This window comes from Amblyomma americanum, chromosome 1, assembly GCF_052857255.1.
Source record: "Amblyomma americanum isolate KBUSLIRL-KWMA chromosome 1, ASM5285725v1, whole genome shotgun sequence".
NCBI classification, from domain to species: Eukaryota; Metazoa; Arthropoda; class Arachnida; order Ixodida; family Ixodidae; genus Amblyomma; species Amblyomma americanum.
The window spans coordinates 235,931,044-235,937,043 of record NC_135497.1 but is presented as its reverse complement, the minus strand read 5'-3'; the positions used below and the strand labels follow the sequence as shown (position 1 = coordinate 235,937,043).

Sequence of the window (6,000 nt, the reverse complement as noted above, 5' to 3'; positions counted from 1 at the left end):
TTGAACAGCTGTGATAAGTTTTTTACTGGTACTGCTTGGTGCAGCTTCAGTCTCCTTCTTGACACTTTGTGAAATAATTATATATCTGCGAAAGATCTCGCTAGAGAACATTTTGGCACTAATGGAGAAGCAAAAAGACCCATGTCCTAGGCCTTTTTTGTGACACTAAAGGAAGGCTTGCCTTTTAGTCATTGATTACGAAGAGGTCCATGTGGCAACAAACTTTGAGAGAATTCCTTCAAGGGCTCTTTGTTCTCATGAGGTGCCCTGTAGATATACCACAACACCTCAGTGAGCTGTTACCAGCCCTGTGAGTTCACTGTCACTTGACATCAAGGGTATGTGCTTTTCCTCGCCACATGCAGCAATGATGTATATGTCAAGAGAAAGCATAAAAGATTTCTAAGTGCAATTCTAGATTGCTTGCGGAGGAAAGCACAAGAGTGGCCATGCTCAGCTGTTACCTTTGCTTCTTGCTCGAGTTCTACAGTGAGTACTACGTAATGACAGGTGTCTGCATCAACTCATATTTAACACCCGTCCTGTGCGACCTCCATCTTGCTCTACATGACAGGCAACTTTATAACACCCTTCATGCAAAGAGTGTCATCAGGGTCGGTGTGTCCTGTCAGTTTCCTGGTCCTGTGGTTTGTGCTGTGTTTTCTACTCTTAAATTATTTACTGCCTTCATTCTCCACTCCATGAAGCCTGAATGTGCTACACTGGGCTGCTCCACGCGTTGTGGAGCAGCCCAGTGGCCATTTTTTTTCATACGTCGGAGGAACTCAGCTCGAAAGCCATGCTTACTATATTCAGCAGACAAGGGTACATGTGAGACACATCATTAATAACTAATTCTCACAGTGGTATCTGGTGCAAGAATATCTAAATACTACTCAATTTTTGCTTAAGTTTTCAGATACGCTCTTAGATTAAAAACATAATTTGGCTACATTAGCAGAAGCACAGCACCAAGGTACTCACCAGATACCTGAAGCACTGTACGCAAGTTCTCGTGCCATCATGAATACAGCACACTGTCCACGTCTTCATAATGCCATGTCACTCCAGCACTTCGGTAGCAAAATTTTCCTTTAAAAAAAAGTAGTTTTGTTTATGTTAGACTGGTCATATTTAATTTTACTATATACTATGTACTTCTCATTGTACTGCCCCAGACTAAAAAATACCAATGATCACGCTTTGAATTATGTCATATGTGATCACCAAATTATGTGATCACCAATATGTTCTTAGAAATTCTGATTGAAATAAATCTGACAAAATATTATTTCAGAAAATGTGGCACAAGGAAGAAGGACGCTAGCTAGATAACCTGGACGAATGTTTTCAGTTGCATGCAGCCACCGGCACCATTGCACACAAAATGTACAATAAAGTGGGTTTTACCTTTCCGAATAGAATTTAATGCTGCAAACATTTAAGTAAAAAAATTTCAACCTTCCATTCCGCATAAAGGAAAGAAAATTCCTCTCGTTTTTTCACAAGCCTCTGCAAGTACACAATTCAGTGAATCTACTCTACAAGTACTTGAATCTATCAGCACGAGACAGGGACGAGAAAAGAAACAAAACAGGCACTGACTCGCAACTGAAGTTTATTGAAGTGAACAGAGTATATACAGAAAAGCCACACGCCACAAACTACACAATTACACATAAGCTACATCACAACATAAGTAAAAGATTGCCCTTAACATTCCTCTCATCTAGACAGTCCAACCCGCTGCATGTTAACGCTATGGGCAGCACACTCACACATTCGTCACCGAGTCATAAGATGTGTCTAGCCTCGCTAATTTTCTGGTTAATCTGCTGTGAACGTAGTGCCAAAATGCGTGTTGCCGAAAGGAATGGCTAGCAGCCTTCACATCCCTTGTAATATGCAGATAAGTTACAACCCCTACCAATATCCAAATACCTCTCATGCTCCTGTAGTCTTACATTGATACACATTCCAGTTTCATCAACATAAACCCAACCACATGATAATGGTATGCAATGCATGCAATGGTTGCAAGGCACATATATGTTGCCACGTTTCACTCGACACATGTGCTTTTCCCTAACGAAATTCACAAAATTATTAACAATTTTACAGATTGTAGACAACTTATTAGGGGCCGAACACACCATTTTTACGTCATACCTTCTGGCCACAGTTTTCAAATTTTGCAACAATCTGCAACAACACAGTCAGTCTTTTGGCATCTCACTGGCTGGCCCCAGCCTGATCATGCCAGTCCCTGCGAAGGGGTTTCAGCTTTTAACATGCTAAAGGGAAGAATGGCACAGCATCAAGTAACGAGGAAAGCAGGACAGCACACCCACACACAAGTGCCAACCCTCGAGCAGATACAAAATCCAAGAGCGCGTGCTTGACATTCAGCGTTGACAGTCAAGGAAACGAGGAAACACGGATTTGAACGCTAAAGATTGAACGAGCCCGATCCTTGGCTGCCAACGCTGAATGTCAAGTACACGCTCTTAGATTCTGCATCCGCTCCAAAGATGGCACTTGTGCGTGGGTGTGCTCTCCTGTTGTCCTCGTTACTTGATGCTGCGCCATTCTTATCTTTAGCATGTCAGACCAACTTGCCCAATCTTATATGCTCAGCTTTAACAATTTATCGCACGCTTCTGCAATAGCATGGTTGGGAAATCATGCCTTTCATTAGCCTTAAAATCTTCTCTTGGAAACCAGTTGTCACGCTGTAAAAGCATGGCTTCACCAATACCGAGCCTAGACTTGACGACGCAATGCTATCTTTCACTAGCTTAGAATCGTTCGACCAACAGTCAAGTAGCTGCTTAACACTCCTGGGTGAATATCGCTAGCACACATGGCGTGTGCAGAACATCAAGGTAAGGTTCAGAAACCGCAGCTCTTTTTGTTGGGACATTTTCTCCAAGGTAAACTTAAGACAAAGGCCTTGCTCCTTAAACAAGTTCACAATATGTACAGGTCTCACACTATCACAACCTTTGTAAAAGACCAGAAAATCATTGACGTAGCGAAAGATTTCCCCCAGCCCATGCAATTTCTTGGCAATCATTCCTTCCACCCTGCTTAAGAGAATATTGCTTAGCACAGGGGCAACCTTCGAATCGCTACATTTAGCAGACTTTTGAACATATGCCGCACTGCCATACTCCACATATGTAGTGGTTCAAAGGTTGACCTTGTGCTAAGCAATATTTTCTTGAGTAGGGTGGATAGAATAATTGTCTAGAATGTGCATGGGCTGGGGGAAAAATCTTTTGCTATGTCGATGATTTTCTGGTCTTTTATAAAGGTTGTGATAGTTGGGACCTGTACATCTTCTCAAGTTGTTTAAGGAGCAAGGCCTTTATCTCAGGTTTACCTTGGAGCAAATGTCCCAAGAAAAAGAGCTGTGGTTTCTGGACCTTACCCTGATGTTCAGCACACTTCATGTGTGCTGGCGAGTGTTAAGCTGCTACCTGGCTACATGTCAACCATTCCAAGCTAGTGAAAGATAGCATTGCACTTTCTAGCGCGGGCTCAGAATTGATGAAATTATGCTTTCACAGCATGACGACTAGTTTCCAAGAGCCGATTTTAAGGTTAACGAATGCAGGATTTCCAAACCTTGTTACTGCAAGAGCATATGATAAATTGTTAAAGAAGCTGTGACAGTTTTGCGGCGACCGGCACAATCTGGCTGGGGCCAGCCAGCGAGATGCCAAAAGACCAGTTGTGTTACCGTATGTACATATATTGTCGCAAAATTTGAAAAATGTGGCCAGAAGGTATGATGTAAAAGTGGCTTTCTCGGCCCCTAATACGTTGTCTAAAGCATGTAAAATTTTAAGAATAATTCTGTGAATGTGGCTCGAGAAAAGTAGAGTGAAATGTATATGTACCTTGTAAAATGAATGTGGTATCAATATTATTATCTTGTAGTCTGGTTTACGTAGGTGCAACTGGAAGGTGTATGAATGTAAGACTACAGGAACACAAGAGGGTAGGGGCTTGGCTAGGTGGTTGGGGTAACTCTGCTGTACACTGCACGGGATGTGAAGTCTGCTACCCTTTCCTTTTGGCAACACGCATTTTGGCAGTAAATTCAGAGAGATTAAATGGGAGATTATCGAGGCTAGACACATCTTATGACTCCGTGAAGAATGTGTGTTTTGTCTATCGTGTTAACACACAATGAGTTGGACTACCTCGATCAGGGAAATGTTGAGGGCGATTTTTGACTCATGTTGTCCTGTATGCTTATCTGTAACTACATGGTTTATGGTATTGCTTGGCTTTTTATATATTCCCTGTTCACGCCAATAAACTATAGTCGCGAGTCAGCACCTGTCTTGTCTCCTTTCTCATCCTTGTCTTTCGCGCTGGTGGATTCACTGCAATGGCTCACCTCTGCAGAAATCCAAGGCATGACATTTTCCTCTTCACACTCGTGGTTCAGCGCATAATACGGCAAAGGCTTTTCAATTCCAAGGAAAGTTCATGGCTCCATTGAACACTGCCTCCTGCTTACAAGACACAGAGCAGCAATCATTGTAGATTCTACCTGTGACACAAAGAGCAAAGTTTTAGTTTGAGTGGACAAAACTAGGAAAACAGCACAATATATCTATAGCCAAATAACTGAACTGAAAGAAATAGAGGGTAGTGTAATAGTGAACACACTGATATATTGCAAGTGAGATATATGCTTAATATATTGCAATATCCAACACTGCTACCATTGCCTTAGCCAACTACTTCATAAATAACAATAAATGCAGTATCACAAAAATACTGATAACGTACTATGTGCTAATAGTAGCAGTGCAGGTTCCATGAACAAAAAGGGCCCAGTGCTGATTGTCGTTCCCACAGCAGCCTTGTGACCAATGGCCGGTGTAAAGGAAAGAGGAGGAATGACTGAAAAGAAAAAGAGCCAGGTGGAAGGAAAATAGGTATAGAAGGGCTTAGGATATCATAGGCAAATAAGGTTGTTTAGACAGTGAGCACAAAATAAACATTATCACACAAGTAAAGACATACAAGACCAAACATATATATCATTATGCAGAGTGGCAAACTTGATGCCATTTAGCCCAAAATATGTTTTCAATAAAGTGATTATAATTATTAATAGAACAACTGACCGAGTGAAACCATAACAGGGATGAACAAGGAAGTTGTTAATATTCTGGCAGAAATTAAAAGAAGAAAATGGATCTGGCCAGGGCATACAATGCAGAGAATGAATCACCAATGGTATCTTAGGGCAACATAATGAATTTGATGGATTTTAATGGCACAAGGGCATCTGTGGCCAAAGAGTGACTTAGCACAAGTTAATTTCGTCTACTCAAGGTGAAATCAGAGACCCATTTCCCAAGCATTTCATTCCAGATAAGCTGAGCACCACGCCAGGAAACAGCTTGTGCATTGTATCGCAACAAAATGAATTTCACCCTAAGGAAAATATAGCAGGAGATAGCTGATTATAAGCTCACTAGATAAGATTAGGTGATTTCTGATAGTGTGGCATGTAGCTGGTGCAAGACACAGATAATTAAACTGGAAAAGGCCATTGTCCTGAGGTGAATGTAAACTAAGCAATGAGGATAATGAAATTCGCTACACTAGAGCTGTTAAGAATCAGCTCAAGTTCCATGCTTCAAGATGATGCAAGTTTGCTCAGTGAAAAAAAATAAGTTCACTCAAGAATTGGTATCTTGGCGGTATCAGGCTGCAGGTGCAGATGAATTAATCCTGCCTCAGAGAAGAGCTACATAGAGCACAAAACATTTTAGGCCAGTCCTACACTGACAGCTGTTAATAACTATTTTAAAACTGTTTTTCATTGCACAAACAATAATATCAAGTTTGTGTTGGTCATGTGATTATGTTACTGAGGCTCTCCTAAAAATTCTAGCCAGAGCTAAAATGCAAGCTGTCTCAACTAAGTTTTTATATCAACAATGAGAACATAAACACATGCAGATTATT

General features: G+C 41.2%; 1 long non-coding RNA gene across 1 annotated transcript; it reads right to left on the bottom strand.

Moving 5' to 3' along the window:
* Positions 1-1,002: 1,002 nt before the first annotated feature.
* On the bottom strand, positions 1,003-4,849 carry LOC144095805 (uncharacterized). Its single transcript, XR_013306773.1, has 3 exons — positions 4,810-4,849; positions 4,412-4,567; positions 1,003-1,092 (listed from the first exon to the last, which is right to left on the bottom strand). It is a non-coding gene; the product is annotated as an uncharacterized LOC144095805 (long non-coding RNA).
* Between the last annotated feature and the right edge of the window lie 1,151 nt (positions 4,850-6,000).